The 20,159-nt window shown below is 39.2% G+C and overlaps 1 protein-coding gene across 2 annotated transcripts in view; it reads left to right on the top strand.

The window, feature by feature from the left end:
• RHOBTB1 (Rho related BTB domain containing 1) overlaps positions 1 to 20,159 on the top strand; it is a 141,828-nt gene that overhangs the window by 12,777 nt on the left and 108,892 nt on the right. For both annotated transcript variants that reach the window (XM_005226310.5, XM_015460981.3), the window contains one exon: positions 4,018 to 4,120. The gene's annotated coding sequence lies outside the window, so the exon portion shown is untranslated. The remainder of the gene's footprint in view (positions 1 to 4,017; positions 4,121 to 20,159) is intronic.

The raw sequence follows: 20,159 nt of genomic DNA, 5'->3' as shown, positions 1-20,159 counted from the left end.
AGCAGCGTTGCCCGGCCTCACCCATTGCATTCGTTGCTGGGGGAAGGGAGAGGCCGTGGGCAGAGACATTACAGAGAATGTTCTCAGCAGCTTCTGTGGCATGAGTGGCAGCCTTAACTTCCCTCCTTGTCCCTCGACAGCACCAAAGAGTGAGCCCACCCTAAGGGAGCGGAGTGGAGGGAGGGTCCTGCACAGTGAGCACTGAAATAAGGCAGAGGTGAGACTCAGGTGGTGTGAGCTGCAGACCAGACAGGAAGTAAGGAAAGAAGAGCGTGGTAATTATTTACAATGGTTTGGCTGTGGGGCAGCTGCCGAGAGAGAAGTGGATGACTCAGCGCTCATGCATTCAACGAACAGGAAACTATCTTATGTGTATGAAGCAGGGCGACAGGCACCGACTGGAAAGACATTTTCGATCCCTAATGGGCAATTTGCCATAAGATATATTCTGTGTAATAATCTCAAACGCCTAAGGACTATTCTGTGATCTGATTTTTTAAAAATGCAACGTTTATCCTCAGGTATAAACACTTACTTGACTTTTACCAACTGATCAAACAAATTTGTTAAAAATAATGGAGAGAGAGAAGTAACACTTCTACCTATATTGGGGCTTTTTCTTGGTCCTCTTTCATTACTTTTGTCTTCAAAATTTGGGCAGTCTTGCTACTGCTGCTTACTCAGAAAAGAGTTTCTAAAATGGTGTCTTACCCCTGTGTTCAGAGCATTCCATGGTGCTATCTGACGTTTAAAAACCATCTAATCACCTATTATTTATATAGCATTCACAGCATTCAAGCATGAAATACTACACCATGGAAGTTAGAAATGTGAGTAAAGCAGGGTTTCCCTAGCTAGATTATACACTTTCTGAGAGCTCTTTGCACTGCTGTATTTATAGCTATTGAAAATAAAGCCAGAGTATTATAAATATGAATCTTGTAGTGAGAGAACATTTAAGGATCTTTGGGTTTGTAGAGGAGGGTACATGGGTTCTACTCAAGAATCCAGGACAATGCCTGAAAGAGGCAGTGTCTGAACTGGGTGTTAAGAGATGAACATTTCAGAAGCAGAAAGCTAGTAACAAAGTCATGGAGGCAGGAAACAGCTTTTGGGGAGAGGGCTACAGAGAGGGGAAATGGTTTAGTAGGACTAGAAAGGTCATGTTAAATGTGGTCAGTGTACTGATCTCAGCTATTGGAAACTTCTCTGCTGAGAAGTTTTAGAGTTGATCTGCTAGGGACTAAAGAAATATTGGACGTTTTCGAGCAAGTGGGGAAGCATGAGGCTTTAGGAAGAAAACCGGGATCCACCCTGAAACCTGGGAAATGATGGTGACCGGACGTAGGGGTGCATGAGAAAAGAGGCCACCACCTGGAAGGGAGATGATGGAGGCGAGATGTATTATTGATCGTAGTGGCCTTTGACATGTAAAAGGGAAATGACATTTGTGTGCCAAGTGGCTATAGTCAGGTGGTATGTTCTGTACGAAGGTGCAGCGATGGAGGAGAAGACTGAAGATGACTCCAAGTGTTCAAGCCACAGAGGGTGGCAGCACCATTGATGTTAGGCAGGAAAAGAAAAGCAAATTCAGAAGATGCTGGGGAGGAGGATCCAGCCTGGAGAAGCGTCCAAAAAGACAACTTAAGCTGTGGGTGTGAATGAAATCGCTGCCAGGTGGAGAATCTGAAGGAAGGCCCATGCTTCAGGGGAGGAAGTAGAGGAGCCAGAAGAAAAAAATTGAGAGGAGTTTCCTGTGAGACTGGGACTTCTCTGGTGGTTCAGTGGTTAAGGCTCCATGCTTCCAATGCAAGGGACATGGGCTCAATCCCAGGTCAGGGAACTAAGATCCCACATGCCATGCATCGGAGCCAAGAAGATAATTTTTTTTTAATAGTACATACATTTTACTTGGAGCTGGGCTTCCTGACAGCAGAGAAGGTGGAAAATCTACAAACATTTCAGTGCATATGAACTCTTATGTAGTGTGTTCCAAGTGGTACAACAGAAAGACCAGATATTACTTGCTCAGAGACTCAAAGAAAAAAAAAGTTTTTTAAGTGAGATTTCAAGGAAGTCAGGAAAACATGTGGATTTCAAGGAAGAGCCTCGTGCTGGGATGTGTTTCACTTACAGTGTGATCATAAGATCATATACCTTTCCCTTTCTCATCCTTTCCCTTTTGAAATGGCCCCACAAAATGGGCTGTGCGGCAGTCAGTTCTATATCATATTTGGCCTCATTATCTTTGCCGCTTTACCCCCTATTTATATTAATGAACACTGACTGGCCTAGGGTCGCAAGCCATCAGTGACTTCCTTCAGAAATTTCTCCTCACCGTTGAGAACGTGACTTCAGCTCAGGAGCTCCTATGTGTTTGTTAGGAAGGCGTGGCAAGGGAAGAGATTTGGATGACTTGTTACTTGGGAGTGAATTGTGCTTATAGTTAGGATTTCCCTAATTCAAGCTTCAGGTGTGCCTCTAGGAGTAAGACAATTTTCATAGCAGTAATAGATGGCCCTAGTGGTAAAGAACCCCCTTGTCACTGCAGGAGACGTTAAGAGACGTGGGTTCGATCCCTGGGTCAGGAAGATCCCCTGGAGGAAGAAATGGCAACTCACTCCAGTACTCTTGCCTGGAGAATCCCATGGACAGAGGAGCCTAGAGGGCTATAGTCCATGGGGTCACAAAGAGTGGGACACGACTGAAGCAACTTGGCATGCACTGCTGCTGCTGCTGCTGCTAAGTCACTTCAGTCCTGTCCGACTCTGTGCGACCCCCTAGACAGCAGCCCAGCAGGCTGCCCCGTCCCTGGGATTCTCCAGGCAAGAACACTGGAGTGGGTTGCCATTTCCTTCTCCAATGCATGAAAGTGAAAAGTGAAAGTGAAGTCTCTCAGTCGTCTCCGACTCCCAGCAATCCTATGGACTGCAGCCCACCGGGCTCCTCCGTCCATGGATTTTCCAGGCAAGAGTACTGGAGTGGGGTGCCATTGGCATGCACTGCCTCCAAGCAAAAGTACCCTGTTTCTGAGCTTCAGGTTTGATCCCCAGTCAAGGAACTAAGATCCCACAAGCTGCAGGGCATCTAAATTCATGCGCCACTAGAGAAGCCTGCATGCTGCAACAAAGACCCAGCACAAACAAGAAAAAGTAGTATTTTGCCCTTCAGTTTTCATAGTCGTCAGCCCTATTCCTGTTAAATAGAATAATCCATTTTATTTCAATGCCCCTGTATCATGTTTTACATGCTTTAAATTTTTGATGAATTTCATATCAAGAGGATAAAATACTTGGCTTCTTTAGGGGAAGTAATGTATCTTTTCCTCTTTAATAGAAGATTAAGAAGAAACTGTGTCTTCCTTTTCCCTAAATTACCAAGAAACTTTATACCTTCCATCAAGTGCTAACCAATGTAGGTAGCATGTATACTTCTTCCTTTTTGACTCTCAACCCTTTTTTTTTTTCCTTGGTCACACTTCAAGGCATGTGGGATCTTAAATCCCCAACCAGGGATTGAACCTACTGAGTCTTAAACATTGGACCTCCAGGGAAGTCCCTGTTTTCTTATTTTTACTCACATTTCATTATTTTTCTTTTTGGAAGCCACCTCAGATCCTTACAACAGAGTCAGAGTATAAATAAATGAAACAGTTTTACTGTTGACTAAACATCTTTCTACTCATTGTCTCATTTGCTTGTGAGAGCAGTCCCTCAAATAGCTGGCATTAGTACCCTACAAGGCAGATGAAGAACCGAGCCTGAGTGAAGTGAAGGGCCTTCACTTCATGCAAATACCCAGTGGGATGCAGCCCCAGGTCTTCTTCCCCTAATGGGGGTAGTCATTCCAGCCTCTCTTGCTCAAACTCTCGTGGGCACCTGATTGATTTGTAAATAGCATACAGTTGGCTGGGATAGCACTCGTTCAGATGAGAAATCACTGATAGAACAAACTAGTATTTCTTGAGAAGTTTTCTCCTTGATGATGAAACATTCTGTGTTTGTATCTCCTACCCAGGTTGCGTAACCATCCAGAAACACACGATAAGAGTCCTCTTTCAGCAAATATTCTTGATTAAGTCATGAAAATGGAATTGGAGCTTATTTTTCCCCTTTGTATGGTAAGTAACTACTAATATGGATAGTTCTAATCTTCTCACAATATTAAAAACAAATGGAGCTACTTCTTGTGTGAAGATGGCATGACTTCTAATATCTAGATTTGCCATCGGTGTGTTTCATAGAAAAGAGAATGTTCAATTTATTCGCTCAGTTGTGGTTTGTGTCAATATGAAATATATATTATCTGGTTTAGAATTTTGAGTCATTTTGTTCTACGTAATGAGTTTTGGTCATTAAAATAAAAGAATTCTTCTACTTGCTTTATAAACAATTTTAAGATTCTTTACAGTAGCATCTTGTGCAGAAAATTGACATGTGGATGCTGAAAAGTCATGGCCACAAACAAGGAAGATTTAGAAATGCCAGATCTGTGCTGTGGCATTTCTCTTCATCCCAGATGTCCTAGTTTGGAGCATCCACCCCTTTGGCCTAGGAACTGACTGTCTTTAATTGGAAAAACTTATTATCATTTTGCAAGCAAGTGATTAGAACTCAGTCACCCCGAGTGAGTAACATCACCTTTTGAGGAAAGGGCTATTTTACTGAGTTTTCACCAGTGTATTGTGCCTACAGGACTTAAGTTGCTTTGAGACACTTTACTCTCCTTTGTCCACACTCACAAAATCATTTATTTTCACACTTCATTGTATTTTTTCTGTATATGTTCTAGTGCATATTTAAAAGGAAAATTCTCTCTAGATGTGTAGCTGTGAATGTTGCAAAATTTCATTTTTTCTAATGAATTAGGGAGGTGGTCATATTTGAATGTGTGGGAAGGCTGAATTACAGATAACTTTAAACAAATGTGGTTTTTATTACTTTAAACTACATATAGTAACTTCAACAAAACATTATAAAACAGAAATCCTTAAGGAGATTTCTCCATTGTAAGGAGACCTCTTACAATGAATCATATGAACATTTTGTTATTAGCATATAGATTGGGTGTATGTAGGAGCTTGTAAAGTGCCTGAGGTTCATTGAAAATAGCTTATTCTGTCTAAAAAGTGTACATAAGATTGAAAATAAATGTTTAAAACACCATATGTTATCTACCTATAAATAAAATGTTTGCAAAAAAAGGTAAACATCAGCCCAGCTCATGAGCAAATTATCAAAAGATTTTAAATTTATTGAAGTCTTAAATTAATGAGATATTACCACGTGTGCATAAATAACCTAAAGAATAAAATTTTCTTATCCTTCTCTCATATGGGTATTTGTGTTAATGAATCAGGATCCTATTTACACGATTAGTCCCTGAAGTAATTGCTTATTTGAAGAAGTCCTGTCTTATGGGTTTTCAGTTAATTAAATATATTTGCATTTTAGGCACACATTTTAAATTCTAAAGTCCTATTTTTCATAAGCCAGATTCAAATATGTTCGTGTGATAATATGTCTCATTAAGGCCCAAGTCTTTCATTTTTAAAGAAACTTTCAGAATAGCCATATGCATAAAATGCTTATTAATGAAGTCCAATCAATATTTTAGGAAAGTCAACCAATTAAATGTTTTCTTAGTTTAAATTTTCCTGTTTGTAACTGTGATTGCCATGCTGAACATACCTTCAATTTCTAATTTTTCAGTTAGCTTTATTTAATCAGTGTTTCTTTTTCCTGCTTAGATTTTGCATGGCAGTTTTTAACTTCTAATATGCCTTTGGAATTATAAGCATCCTTTTCCTGGAGACTAGCTTTTTCAAAGTATGTGCATATTAACATACTGATCCTGCCAACCCAACTGGGAGATTACTAAAATATGGAGCAAAACTTTTCTAATACTGAAGAACAAAGTATAGTAATTCACAAAGTTAGGTATGTTTTAAAAGGCATAGTTTCCTTATGATTTTAAAATATAAGAGAAATTGGGAATTTAAGTATGTAAGTTATTTAAAAAATCATAAATGCATTCCTGGGATCAAAACTATGGTAATCTCATGGTGCTACCCTAGTTTGGAAGTTTGAAGAAGCTATTGAAGTTGTGGGGGGAGAAGCAACAGACGGACAGGCGAGATGAAGGGAGGGGAGAGGGAGAACGGGAGGATGCATGCAGGGGACCCAGGGTCTAAAACCAAAAAGCACGGCAAGGCCAGATGCTGAGAGAGGTGCAAAGGGACCCAGTTCGGAAAGCAGATTTGAAATATCTGTTTTAAACCACACCTCACTGACCTCTTTCTAGGTGGTTATTTATTAGATGTTTCTCTAGTATACTGTTTATCTATTAGGCTTATTAATTCCTCTTTGCAAAGAAGATGTAAGATGCAGAATCTGGATATAGATTCAAATTCCAGTCTAAGACTATATCTAACTCAAAAAAGGGTAGTAATAGAAAAAAAAAGAAGAAAAATATGATATCCTACAATCATAATGTTATATTATGTCCGGTTTAGCAGTACTGCACAATAATGTCATTTTATTGTCATGAAAACAATCTGACATCCTGAAAAATATATACACTTTACAATAAAATAAATTTCATTCAATTAAATCTTACTGATTCATGTAAGCAATGATCTATGTCAAATGTAATACCAATAGTCTCCTCAGAAGATAACATTTTCTTTGTAGCTGGAATTGCCCTAAGGAAGCATTTCTTCTCATTTAGAGAAAGTAGGAATAAAGCACTTGTATTACCATTTGTATAAATTTTTAATACTGAATAAAATATTAGTGTTTAGTGTAATATTGATTCTCAACATAATACTCCTCCATAATGGCATGCTAATTGGGAAGAATTAAATCAGATCGATTCAAAAACCCTGAGAATGGATCATGTAACACTTGTAATTTTTTTCATTAGTTTTCAAAATTCCAATTAAAGAGGAATTAATCTGTAGAACAGAAATTCTGTGCACATGCACCATCTCTTCTTTCCCACTGCTCCACCCCACAGTGAAATACAGGCGTGAAGAGGGTGGGAAAGGGACTTCCCTGGTGGCCCAGTGGGTAGGATGTCACACTCTCAATGAAGGAGGCGCAGGTTCAATCCCTGATCAGGGAACTAGATCTCACATGCTGCAACTAAGATCTGGTACAGTCCAATAAATTAAAAAAAAAAAAAAGAGGGGGGGAAAGAGGGCAGATCTTCACTTATGAGTTTCAACCATAGAAAAATAGCATTCAAGAGATAGGCGATCTATGTGCTCTGTAATTTACTAACTGCGAGCCTTAAACCTCTTGTAGTCACAGTTTCCTCATCAGTCATATTACTAATCTAATAGTACTAATCTCCCTCAAGTTGTTGAGGGAGTAAAACAGAGAGGCTCTCTCTCAACTAGGGGTGATTCTGCCCTTCAGGAGACATTTAGCAATGTCTGGAGATGGCCTCGGCTATCACAACTGGAGCGGGTATGTGTGCTGACATCTGGAGAGTAGAGGCCAAGGATGTTTCAAATCTTCCTAGGATGCACAGGATACCCCATCCCCACCCCCACCCCCCCACAAGGAAAAACTCATCCAGCCCAAAAGGTGGAACCACAACTGAGAAATCCTGGAGCAAAGTGAAGTAATATATGCAATGAGCACAGTGTCTGACATACAACAGGCTCTCCAATAAAAGTCAGCATAGTTATGATGTTATGGCTGTCATTATTTGAGAAAGGACTCCAAGTCACCTGCCTGGTATGGGGACTGAGTGAGCGATTCAGGAAGCCCATCCCAGCAGTCAGTTGTGCCTGTCTGCTAAGTCATCTACTTGGGGTGGCCAATTTTTAAGTGTTTTTAGAAACAGACTGACCCACTTAATATGTGACTAAGGCTTATAAATTGTATCGTACCAAAGTTCAAGGGCTATCATTTAATTTTTACTTTCTTAGAAATTAGAAGAAAATAGGGAAAGACAAATAACCTATAGTAACAGGTGACTTTTACTTTTTAATTTCTGCTGTTAGTAATAGCTGAGGAGTCTCCTGACAATCATTTACTTTATAAAATAAACTGATGTTTGGACAAATGGCTAGGAAATATGGTCTTCTCATTAATAAAAGATCCTGATTAACTGCTTATACGGTACATGAACAGTATCAGTTTCAAAACCAGTTGACTGCAACCATATAGTTTTAGCTTAATGTTAAAACATTTTAAGGAAGGCAAAATTCTTGCTTAATACAAGATTGTTTTGGTAAAGAATCCACCTGCACTGCAGGAGATCCTGGTTTGATTCCTGGATTGGGCAGATCCACTGGAGAAGGGATAGGTTACCCACTCCAGTATTCTTGGGTTTCCCTTATGGCTCAGCTGGTAAAGAATCCACCTGCAATGTGGGAGACCTGGGATCGATCCCTGGGTTGGGAAGATGCCCCGGAGAAGGGAAAGGCTACCCACTCCAGTATTCTGGCCTGGAGAATTCCATGGACTGTATAGTCCATGGGGTGTCAAAGAGTCAGACAAGACTGAGCGACTTTCACTTTCTTAGGTCAAAAAGATCTGAGCTTGAATTTCACACCATTAAGCTCTGTGATTTTGAATAATTTGCCTAACTTCTCTGAGCTTAGTTCCCTTATCTGTTTAATAGGCATAAAATTACTGTAACATGGGTAATAGGTATGTTAGGTGACAACTGTAATTCTCTCAGTAATATAGAGTTACTGAGAATTAAATGAGACATCTAGAATTTAATATATATTAGCAGTGACTAAATGGTAGCCGTTATTATTTTCATTATTATTATTTCTTCTAGGAACCTTGCACTATTTTTCAGAGCCAGCAGTTCTCATTCTAAAGAATGATAACTATGATGTAGAGGCAAGTTTTTTATTAATGGGGAAGCTTAAATTAGTTCTATTACCTCAACTAACAAAATCCTAGACTTGCTTCAATAAATTTGATTTAAAAGAAAAAAAGAAAACATGGGTATTATATATGGAAATTTCCAGTGAGAATTTTTTAAAGAAGCAGTGGATTTTCTAAATTAAAGAATGAATGATGTGCACATTTTCCTCTCATATTTTAATATAGTTGGTAATCCACTTTTTAATTAGCCACCTAATTATAATTCAATAGAAATTTCCCTAGGTGAACGTAGTAACCTACTTCAGAGAGAAATGGTGCTTTGAGTAGGCACTCCTACTGTGAATTTTGACACTTTTTCAGGTCCAATTTGTTCCAAACCTAAACCGCCCAGGAGAAATGGAAAGAGCTCTGTTTCATAACCTAATAATTCTGACTGCCAGGAAGGATGATTGCAAAGCTAAATTCACCTTCTATCAGAATTTTTATTTCTCCGTTTCTTTGTTTCTTGAAGAAGACTCAACTATTTTTTTCTTCCCATTAGTCATGTTTTAAATTTGAAAATAAAAACACAAATAGTCTGAACTATGACTCCCTTCATTTTTCTTGCTGATTTACATTCTTAACTTTTCAAGTTTCCTTAAGTTCCAAATGAAAGGTCTTGATTTTTGTTTCTTGGGTGGTCTTTTGTGGTTTTTTTGTCTTCCAGGACCAAAAAGTACTTGAAGAGACAATTCCAACATCATAATAGGCATTTGTTTATTTTCATAACCCAGACCCCATGTTAAGGAGGGAGTTTTTTTTTAAATCTATTACTTAGCAATAGATCTGGAGAAGGCGATGGCAACCCACTCTAGTACTCTTGCCTGGAAAATCCCATGGACAGAGGAGCCTGGTAGGCTGCAGTCCATGGGGTCATGAAGAGTCAGACACGACTGAGCGACTTCACTTTCACTTTTCACTTTCATGCATTGGAGAAGGAAACGGCAACCCACTCCAATGTTCTTGCCTGGAGAATCCCAGGGATGGGGGAGCCTGGTGGGCTGCCGTCTATGGGGTCGCACAGAGTCAGACAAGACTGAAGCGACTTAGCAGCAGCAACACTAGCAATAGATATTCAATGTTCCCAAAATTTACATTTGTTTAATCACTGGTTATTCATGAATTTATTCTAAAATATTTTCAAACCTGACATTTGGTGCTGAGGAAATGAATCGACTGCTTTATTGAACTCTCTCTTCCAACCAGTTTTAACTTTGTGTAGTTACAACTTCAATGTCTTTGCATATAATTTTCAACTCTTGTCTCTTAATTTCTGGTTCATATTCATTAAACTTACACAGACAGGAGAGTTGAATTTTTCATTTTAATTAGTTTATCTCCTTGCTTCCACCTTTGCACCCTAGAGTGTATTTTTTTTTTTTACTTTTTCTTTTATATTGGAGTACAGTTAACAATGTTGTGTTAGTATCAGGTATACAATAAAGTGAATCAGTTACACATACACACGTATCTCTTCTTTTTCAGATTCTTTTTCCATTTAGGTTATTACAAAATATTGAGCAGTGTTCCCTGTGCTATACAGTAGGTCCCTGTTGGTTATCTATTTTAAACATAGCAGATGTACATGTCAATCCCAAACTCCCAATCTACCAATAAAATATAAGTCAGGTCATTCTGCTCCTTGACTCAAAACTCTCCAGTGATTCCCTGTTTCAATCAGAGTAAAATCTAGAGCCTAACAATGGTCCTCTATGTGTCAGCCCACCTATGTTTCAGCCTACCAGGTCCACCCTCTCTTCCTGCCATCCACCTCCACATTAAATCCACTCTAATTGTAACCAAAAGTGGGGTCTGGCTGCTGGCTGCTCAAAAGACATTAAAGAGGCAAGGCTGATGGAAAGGAAAGTTTGCTTTCTTTTGGATGTCAGCAACCAGAGGAGAAGGCAAACTCCTGTCTTTCAAAGGCCAATTCCCTCCCCACTTCTCCCAACTACATCCAGTGGGCAGGAGCTTTCATAGGCAGAGGGAGGGGGCTTCATGCTGAAACAGCACGGTCAGCTCTGACAGTCATCTTGAAATGGTCACCAGTGGTCTGTGACGATTACCAGTATCATGTTGATTGTTATAAGTACAATTAATATTCAGCTCCAGGGTCAGTTTGTTTCCATTTCCTTGAGGCCAGTTTTAGGAATTGTGGCAGCTTACATCATGGCTACGGTCTGGTCATCATGTAGTTAACATCTTCCACCTGGTGGGGGTTTTAGTATAACTCACAACCTCACAGGATAGGGCTCAGAATATTATCTATAGCCCTTGAGAAGGAACTAAAGGTAACTTTGCTTACTAACCATTAATGCTTTGTCCTGTTTGACTGCTTTTCTTTTGTTAGGCATTTTCTCACTTCTGTGATTAAACTTAATGTTTGGTTTCCCTGTTGGCTCAGTGGTAAAGAATCTGCCTGCAATGTAGGAGACCTGGTTCAGTCCCTGGGTCAGGAAGATCCCTTGGAGAAGGGAATGACTACCCACTCCAGAATTCTTGCCTAGAGAATCCCATGGACAGAGGAACCTGGCAAGCTACAGTCCATGGGGTTGCAAAGAGTTGGACATGACTGAATTGCTAACACTTTCACTTTTCACTTTGGCTAAAGCTTTTCCATGGGCAAGAAGCAGGCTGAGGACATGGGGGCTGGGGGAAAGGACTAAAGGGTCCTTCTCTGTTTCACAACTGCTCTGGCTTCCCTACAGTTCTGCCAGCACAGGAGGCATGTTCCTGCCTCAGGGCCTTTGCACATGCTCTGTCCTATCTGGGACATCCTTCCTAGGGAACCCACATGACCTGCTCTTTCCTCTCCTTCAAGTCTTTCCTCAAATGTTGACTCCTCAGTACACTCTTCACTGATCACCCTTGTAAGATGCAACCCCTTCCCACAATCCCTATTTTCCCTCCCTGATATGTTTCTCAGCATGATAACCACCATCATCTGATAAACTGTATAACTGACTTATTTATTACTCATTTATTTCTTGTCTGTCTCCCAGGACTAGAATGTAAGCTCCATGAGGGCAGTGTTTTTTGTTGGTTTGGGCTGGTATCTAGCAGACAGCTGATATTAGTTACATTGAACTAAAGTAGAATTGTTGCCTTACTGATCTTAGTTTCTTTCAAAGCCTTAATTTGCCTCTTCCGTTTTTTCTTCTGGTGCTCTGTTCCTTTAGGAAAATGTCAATCCCCTTAACCAAGATTAGGATTTAGGAAATAGTTTCACTGTGTTTCCTTTTGATCTCTGATAAACTTCAAGTGGGAGAGGTATGCATTTTAGCCATATTCCTTTTCCTGTTACTTTTCCCATTAGACAAGGAGACCATTATCACCAAAATGGTAAAGGGACTGGGATAGATTAGATTCCTGATCACAACACTCCTGGGGGAATCCTGATGGAAAAAAGAGATACATGGAAATGCCAAGTTCTACAAACAGTTAAATGAAAGACAGTGGGAGGGTTATTTTCCTTTGGACTTAGGTAGATTTTTTTCTAGCACACATGTTCCTAATGTAAATATAGAGCCTTAAACCTGATTTGAGAAAATACCTACCTCCTGATGACAAGAAAGCCATAAATATAGTTCATGACCAAAGATTAGTCACTGTTTATTATTGCTGGTGACACATGATACATAGGGAAGGTCTGGCAGTATTTCAGATTTCTCCAGCCAGCCATTTGTCATTTCATAGTGGAAGATGAGGAGGTATTTCTATATTAACGGCCCCTATAAAAGGGAAGTGAGTGGAGAAATGCCGATGTGTTTTATCATTGAGAGTCAAAGGGACACCTGACAATGTTAAAAATGTGCTGAGTGGATTACAGCACATTTTGGTACAAGTTGGTCTTCTAAATAATAAGACTCCATTAAAGAGGAAGAGCAAGAAAAGGTAGAAGAGTAAGGGAAATATGTTTTCTGCTGCATAGTTCTCCCTTGTGCCCTTGAACAACATTTCTGGACTCGAGCTGAGACACAGGAGCTTGATTTATCTCTAAAGCCTGTAACGTTTTGAGCGGCATGATATCCCCAAAACCCTGCTATTTGAGCTGCACTCCTGTCCCAGCACAGAACATTTCCAGCTCAGATCTGTTCAACGCAATCTGCAGAGACGTGATGCCCCTCCCCGCCAACGTCACATCACTTCCCAACTTCAATTCATAATTTAGGATAAACCAAGTCACAGAGCATGTTCATCACTTCCACCTGATCAAAAAATTCACACCCATATCTGCTTCATAACTACGATGTCTATACACGTTGAAAGACATCAGGCTCTTTGGGAGAGAACTTTAAAGTTCTCTTTAAAAAGTGGAGTTGGGGATGTGAACAGCCAAGAATTTTTTCTTGGAAATGTTGGTGCTGAGGAGTTTTTAACATAAGCAGTAACTCCTGTGATGCTCTGCAGAATTCCAAAGACACTGATAAAAATTAAAATAAAAAGCCTCAGCTTGGTTATATGTATGCTTCAATAGGCAAAGAGATATATTTAATGCAGAGGGTGTTGAATCTGAATTAGTACAAATATTATTAATTTAATGTTCATACTGCATTTTATGGTTTATAAACTGCTTAGCAATAATTTTATATATTTTCCCTCACAGCACCACTGTAAAATATATCAGCATTTTATTTTCCCATTTTATAGATGAGGCAACCTTTAATAAGTGATCTATTTCTTTCCTGTGCATATTGGTTAACTGGTAAATGATTAATTTATGTCTACATGAACTTCATCATGCAGAGTATTTATTTTAGTGTGAGTTGGTATTTATTTTACCCGCAAAGCATTACAGTATCCAATTATGTATGCATGTTTTAAAGGCAGTAAAGCAGCCACCGGTAGTTAATGCAACATTAAGTCAGAGATTTTAAATCCGCAGTAAATTTTGAGTTAGAGTATTTAAATCAACCATCCTCCTTTCCCTCAGCCCTGGTCCATGTGGGTGAGAAACGGTCCTTCTATAAAATGACCATGTGGCACTTGTCCAATGACACAGAAAAGTTATATTGAGATTTTCAGAGTTTCAAATCTTAACTGTAAAATAAAGAACCTAAAGGCTTATAACTACATTTGGCAAGAGTCTGGAGGAGCAGGCAAATCTGATCAGTGACTTCTGCCCACAGCATAACTTGTGACTGTAGAGTTTCTAGCTGGCTCTCTTCCTTTTGCCATCTTTATTTTTCTGCCTTCATTTCTTCCTTTCCTTATCAACTTTTGCATCAGTGAGATGGTTGCTGTGGCTGCCTATATGGAGACGATGCTAATCTAATCACACCTAACATAATTAAACCTCATGTTAAGGTTTAATAAAAAGGGAAACACCTTCTGCAACACTGTCATTTGCATTATTTACCCATAATGTGCTCTACTGTGTTATACCCAAAACTGCCTCTCTCAATGGGTGCAGCATTTGCAGTCCAAGATTCTCAGAAAGGTCATTTGTATAAATGTGGATGGACCTGGAGTGTCATACAGAGTGAAGTCAGTCAGAAAGAGAAAATCTCATATATTAACACATATATACAGAATCTAGAAAAATGGCACAGGGCAAGAATAGAGACGCAGACATAGGAAACAGAAGGGGAGGGTGGGATGAATTAGGCGAGTAGGAGTGAGACATGTGTAAACCAGACAGCTAGTGCAAGCTGCTGTGTAACACAGGGAGCTCAGTCGGGTGCTCTGTGATGACCCAGAGGGATGGGATGGAGGGGGCAGGAGGGAGGCTCAAAGAGGGACAGCATGTATGTATGCACAGAGGTGATTCACTTCACTGGACAGCAGAAACTAACACAACATTGTAAAGCAATTATACTCAGTAAAAAAAAAAAAAAAAAAAAATTAAGCATCCTAGGCACTGACTCAGTTAGATCCCTCCAATATTTCACCACTCTCATCTTAGTCAAAGGACCAAAAGGTTCAGTCATTTTATAAGTCAACATTTTTTAATCAATTAAAATGTGCTTTCTTTTCATGATAATTTATAGTATACCATTCTCCTCCATTTATTGACCCCAAGACTCTTCTATTCAGCCAACAAAGGATTCTAAGATAAAAAAATTACTTGCAGAAGGTCACTGCCATAATTTCACAGGCAAAATTTCAAAGTCTAAATACTGCCATGAAAGTGAAAGTTGCTCAGTGGAGTCCAACTCTTTGCAACCCCAAGGACTATACAGTCCATAGAATTCTCCAGGCCAGAATACTGGAGTGGGCAGCCTTTCCCTTCTCCAGGGATCCTCCCAACCCAGGGGTTGAACCCAGGTCTCCCACATTGCAGGAGGATTCTTTAGCAGCTGAACCACAAGAATACTGAAGTGGGTAACCTATCCCTTTTCCAGCGGATCTTCCCGACCCAGGAATCAAACCAGGGTGCGGATTCTTTACCAACTAAGCTATCAGTGAAGCCCAAATACTGCCATATTAGCTGTCAAAGGCAGATGATTTAAAACATATTGTGTGTGTTAGGTATTTAAACTCTTTCAGAATCCATAAACTGCCTGTTTGAAAATCAAAATGTATTCTTTAAACTAAAAGAGTACCTAAAAATTCAGGAAGTGCTATAATATGAATTTTATGAAAATAACTTTTCTTATTAAAAATGTACTTACTGAACCATAAACTCCATTTCATCAGATCTACCAATAACACAATGTATCATGGAGTAATATTTTTTCATTTGTGTCATTCATTATGGGATGTATTGTACAGTATCTATTTAATCAAGGCATAGAAATTTTAAAAATGATTTTTTTTTTACAACAAGGAGCATTATCACAGAGGAATGTCATTGAAATATTATCCCCAGGCTACTTGCTTGGATATCAGTTATAAAAGGAATCAGCACCTCAGTGTGCAGGATTGTAACTCTGACTTAGATATACTTGACCCTTAAATGGATACTGGGGATTCTTTTCATATAATGAAGACAGAAAGAAATTGGGAGATTTTAGCCATCTCACTCTGTTATAAAAATGGAAAAATACACATATAATGGAAATATTTCAAAATATGAGTGTAATATACAGAGTATACAAATTTCACCCTTTTAAAAATCCCTCTAACTAAATACCCAAATGAAATGCCATTATAGCTTCCTTCATATGCAGTGGTTCCAATACCGAAAAATCCAGGGCTTTTCCCAATCCGAAACTTTTTAGATAGCATTTATCCTTCCTATTAACATTTTTTTGACCCATACTGCAGCTTCTACATTGAACATATCATTTTCCTCTGAGAACTGCATGTCCTTACACAGCCGTACAGGAGAACTGTGAACTTATATCACTTTCTGGTGTGACAAAGGACTAAGTGGGCAGAGAACCAGATAAAACTCCCATGCACTTGCTCGTTCACCACCACCCCTCACTGAACATGAGACATAAAGGCATATCCCTTTATTGTGAATGTTGAACTGGGCTTGATTTCCAGGTTCTCAGTCCCGTAATTCCCAGGACCCATTATTATGGCATTTCTGTTTTCATTGATTTTCATCTTTTTATATAATTCTGTTAGCTTCTGCCAAAAAGAAACATTTCGAGGAAGGATTCTTATAGGGAAAAACTGAAAAATAATAATGATGCTGAGTGAAAACACTGTATTCCTTTTCATAGAGAGAGCTTATCAAGTATTCATGATATTTCAGAACCACATTTAGAGAAGTTGCTGAAACTTAATCTCGCTTCCAGATAAAGTCAGCACAGCATTTATACAATTATTATCTAGTATTTCCTCGCAAACTAATAAACAGTATTTCAGCTAAAACTTGAGCTTTATTCTACAAAGAATCTAAAACTTCTTACAAGGAAGCATTCCTTATCCATCAGAAGTTGGTACAGAGAAAGGAAAATTCAAAGCGGCAAATATGGGCAGTGCCTTTCCATCACCAACAGAGTAAGAAGATCCCAGCCCAAGAGCATGGGTCTCTAGAGCATGTGGCAATTGTACGCCTAGAGAGAGAGGAGTCCGTTAGGATGCCATGGCTTTGAATCAGTCATTTATACCTGCCAACCTGTTTCCCTGGTTCTGAACCAAGATTCATTTGGTAACCAGTTCACTGGTTACAATTATTCTTCACATATACTTATCTCTGCTGCTGCTGCTGCTGCTAAGTCGCTTCAGTCTTGTCCGACTCTGTGGGACCCCATAGACGGCAGCCCACCAGGCTCCCCCGTCCCTGGGATTGTCCAGGCAAGAACACTGGAGTGGGATGCCATTTCCTTCTCCAATGCATGAAAAGTGAAACTGAAGTCGCTCAGTCGTGTCCAACTCCTAGCAACCCCATGGAATGCAGCCTACCAGGCTCCTCCGTCCATGGGACTTTCCAGGCAAGAGTACTGGAGTGGGGTGCCATTGCCTTCTCCATACTTATCTCTATATCTCATCAACTCAATGGACATGAGTTTCAGCAAACGGCAAGAGATAGTGAAGGACAGGGAAGCCTGGCGTGCTGCAGTCCATGGGGTCTCTACAAGTTGGATACGACTGAACAACATCTCTATCTATGCCAATGGGGAGAAAATACAGCAGTCAATGTAACTATCAGCTTGATAGATACATTTCTTATTGTAAAGTTGGCATTCTGCTATAAACAGCTTTTAAATTCATGTGAATATTGTCAGTGAGCACATTTTGTAGTCATATAATTCTCAGTTGCACATACGGAGGTAGAAGTTCCATTTCTGGAACATGAGGCTAGATGGAGACAGTCATTTCTCATCCCATATATTTGCGTATAAAATACGGCCACTCCCATACATACTTTCTCAATGCCTTCCCCACCCTACAAGAAAAAGAACTCATGCTTGTAGGAGATGACAGTGAGTCTAACACTGTCCTCAGAGAAATAAAGTTCCGTACACAGGTTCACCCAGCCAGTAATAGAGGTGAGAATAAAACGCAGGTCTGACAGATGTACTTTGATGTACTTTGACCTAACCTCTTCACTTACTTTCTATAACTAGCAACTCAGGCCCTGGAGAGAAGCAAATAAAGCCAGTCCCGTGGCTGCCAGAGAATAAACACTGGTTCTGTTGGCTATTTTTTCTAAGCAACTCTAAACCCAAGATCTTACCCAAGAAGTGATACTCTTACCTCTATGGATGTTTGGGGAAACCTTGTCTGATCGTTTAGCTATATACATAATGTTTTGGATTCTGTTTTAAAAATGAACACTATGACCAACCCAATAAATAGTAATATCAATTCAAGGTAGTATGTGCAGTGGTGATGCATTCTAGGGAGCAGGATTTGTTGAGAAAGGTTGGCATACTAGGAGAGCATACAGAGGAGAAAGCAGTCTTCTTAGGATAGAAAAAAGAAAACAAGAAGCCAAAGCGGAAAGAAAAAAAAAGGTATCTGTGCTTTATGTGCACACACATGTGCACATTCTATAAGTATATGAAATAACTTGCAAACATAAATATTTAAAAATAAAAATGTACACTATTAACACAAAGACATGTGTTCATAGTGAACTTAATTTCTTGAACATTCCTTATCAGGGAACTGGAAGAGCAAAGAGAAACAACAATTATTTTAGCAGTTACATAACTGTCCCTCATTGTCTATTCATTATCTCGTTATTTGGCCTGCCTACAGAATTAGTTATGAGTCCAGTTCCAGTGATCTCATTGTGTTAACTGACCACATCACATTTGATTGTTTACAAGCACACATTTGTATTATGTACCTAACATTAATCTGAAAAAGGTCTTAAATCTATTTAACTGGACCTGGTAGGAGAGTACTCCTAACGAATTATAAGCTTAGTGATGCACAGATGAAATATTCTGGATTTTGATCATGCATATTAGGTATTAGATGTATTCCAGTCAGCCTTCTGTATCTGCAGGTTCCAAATCCACAGACTGTGCATCCTCAGATTCAACCAACTGCAGATCGAAAATATTCAGGAAAAAAAATTCCAGAAAGTTCCAGAAAACAAAACTTGAATTTGCCATGCCAGCAACTGTGTTGCTTAAGCAACATCACATTTACATTGTATTTACAACTATTTACATAGCATTTACATTATATTAGGTATTATAAGTAATCCAGAGATAATTTAAAGTATACAAGAGGACGTGCATAGGTTATATGTGAATACTATGCTATTTTATATAAGGGACTTGAGTACTGTCGGATTTTACTATCTATGGGGTCCTGGTAACAATCCCCTACCCATACCAAGGGATAACTGTATGTCATGTCATGTCTTCAATGTCATTTTGGAGATTATTTTTTCATCTTAAAAAATAATAGGTATCAAATGTCATTTATTATTCTGATTTAATGAGATCATCTTTCCATCTCCCAATGAACTCTTTGCTTAAACTAGTTCAAATATTAGAACCTTTTCTTAAAAAAAAAAAAAAATAGATCATCACTTAAGATTGAAATAATATATCTAAACCAGGGATTCATTTCAGTGTTTAGCATATCTCCTCACTTCCAATAAATTCTTCCTAATATCTAACTCAGTTCTTTCCCAAAATGTCCTCTTACAAGCAATGTCCCACTAAATCATCTTCCTCAGTCTGGATTTTTCATCCCTGTAATGCTTGCTTTGAATCTACATTCTTTTCCCATTCTCCCAGGCCTCCAGGTTTCCTCTAGGCCAGTATTTCTATTAAGAAATCAGTCTCCTCTGTGTTACTGACAGCAGCATTTCAGTTGCCAGGATTGTTTCTTTTGAACAGAAGACCCAAAGGGTGCTTCCCTTATTTTAGCCCCACTGTTTCTATGATTCAACCCCCAAATAATTTTTTCAGAATTCCTTCAGAAATGAAACACTCATTAAAAACAAAAAGAAACAAAAAAGAGCTATTTCAAAAAGAGGGCTAAGCTTCAAAAAAATGGTAAACAGAGACTTCCCTGGTGGTCCAGTGGTTAAGACCATGCTTCCTCTACAGGGGGCACGGGTTCAATCCCTGGTCAGTGAACTAAGATTCCACATGCAGTGCAGTGTGGCCAAAAGATATCAATAAGTAAACAGAAGAAGAGAGTGAATCATTTTCTTCCCTGGATGCTATTTTGAATGGAGACAGGAAGATGAGCTAAATGACCTCTTGATGATCCCCCAGCCCTGTGATTTTGTGATCATTTTAGCTTCCGGCACTTCCTCTTCTCTGAACACTAAAATCTAATCTGCCCTAAAATATGGGAGTGTTTAACAAATGAAAACCTTTTAATGGAAGAGAGAGTCTGCCTGTTTCCTTGGAAGTAATTTCCTTAATAATTGCTTATATTTATATTCAAGGC

The sequence above is a fragment of the Bos taurus genome, chromosome 28 (assembly GCF_002263795.3).
Source record: "Bos taurus isolate L1 Dominette 01449 registration number 42190680 breed Hereford chromosome 28, ARS-UCD2.0, whole genome shotgun sequence".
Lineage (NCBI taxonomy): Eukaryota > Metazoa > Chordata > Mammalia > Artiodactyla > Bovidae > Bos > Bos taurus.
Note: the sequence above shows the minus strand (reverse complement) of the source record. Positions and strands in the feature narration are given on the sequence as shown.